Genomic DNA, 1,612 nt, shown 5'->3' with positions numbered 1-1,612 from the left:
TACCCATACAATCTTGATGAATTTTTCTACTTCCACCCTAAATTTTGATTATAGAAATAATCTTTATGCTAAGTTTGAAATTATTTTTTACTTTCCAGCTACACATCAAACTCTATTTTGCATCTTATTACTTTCAGAAATAAAGTTTTCTAACAATTATGAATAATCCCTGCTTTACTTGGTGTTACATGCTATAAAATGTCAAGGGTGCTCTTGTTCACATCTCAGTTTCTCCTTAGGCAAAAACTTAAAGTCAACTATTCCAAATTGAATCTTGTGCTGTACATTTACTTATGGCATTTGGCATATTTTTGGACCCTGTCTGTATTATGATCTATTAAAAGGATCAAGGAGTCCTTCCAGAAATAAGAAACGAACCACTAGAATATATATGGTCCCCATTGGGATGATAGTCAATGTGTGGTACTCTGTGAACGGTGAGAGGCTGGGCATCCACGTGTGTCACACAGGAGCTGTGTGCTGCATGGACAGTGACTGGGACAACAAGCATGTCCTCACTGACTCAGCTGACAACAGCTCAAAACTGATGTAGCTGTCCAGACCTGTGGCAAGGACTTTGGGAACAATGTCGCTATATTCTCTACAGACAAGCAGATGGGCTACCAGGGCTTTGTGAGCTTCTTTTATCTGCAGGACCTAAGCCAGATTGACAGCAATGAAACATACATGAAAATTCTTTACAATGACTATAATATCACCAGTGCTTTGTGAGGACTCCCCAGGGGAGTGCATCAACACAGGCCATAAGAGTGGAGTGTCCATCCAGTATAATGCCAAGTCTGGAGAGGTATTGGTGAGTGTTAAATAGCACTCCAAGAAGATCAGTGACATCCAGTTATCCAACGACATGACCAAGTTCATCACTGCAACCAAGGACAACACAGCCAAGTTCTTTGATTCTACAACTCTTGAACATCAAGAGATTTTCTGGACAGAACATCTCATCAACTCAGCTGCCCTTTCCCCAATTATAATGACCATGTGATACTGGGTAACAGACAGAAAGCCATGGATGTAACCACAACCTCCAACAGGACTGGCAGGTTTGAGCCCAGGTTCTTCCATCTGGCCTTTGAAAAAGAGTTTGGAAGTCAAGAGTTACTTCACAACTGTCAACAGTGTTGCCTTCCCTTCTAATGGCAAGAGTTACAGCAGCAGAGGTGAAGATGATTATGTTCACATTCATTATTTAGACCCACAGTACTTTGAATTTGAGCTTGAGGATTAAGAAGCTGGATCTGCATACAGACCAGGCAGTCATCTTAAGAAAGTTTTGAACCCTAAGAAATAAATTAGCTTGGTAATAAAAAAAAAGATGAAATTTATAGTGCTTTTCATTTTGGACTTGGGACTGGTTATAAAAGTATATGATATAAGAAAAAAACCTGTCATTTCTATATTTGAAAACACATTTATTCTGCTCAATTGCAAGTAAACGCAAAAGCTCAGTAATTACTGTGCAAACACATGTTTATGTCTCATCTTCATCCAATTATTTTCTCTTGATTTATGATCCCCATACATTGTATATTTCAGGAAATTATGAGTATAAAAACCTACATAACCTGAAATTTTTTAAACTGGAAAATAT

General features: G+C 38.2%; 1 pseudogene; it reads left to right on the top strand.

Moving 5' to 3' along the window:
* The first annotated feature begins 406 nt into the window (after positions 1 to 406).
* On the top strand, positions 407 to 1,312 carry LOC104682638 (annotated as a pseudogene).
* Positions 1,313 to 1,612: the final 300 nt, after the last annotated feature.

The sequence above is a fragment of the Rhinopithecus roxellana genome, chromosome 6 (assembly GCF_007565055.1).
Source record: "Rhinopithecus roxellana isolate Shanxi Qingling chromosome 6, ASM756505v1, whole genome shotgun sequence".
NCBI classification, from domain to species: domain Eukaryota; kingdom Metazoa; phylum Chordata; class Mammalia; order Primates; family Cercopithecidae; genus Rhinopithecus; species Rhinopithecus roxellana.
The sequence above is the reverse complement of the archived record's forward strand: the minus strand, read 5'-3'. Positions and strand labels throughout refer to the sequence as shown.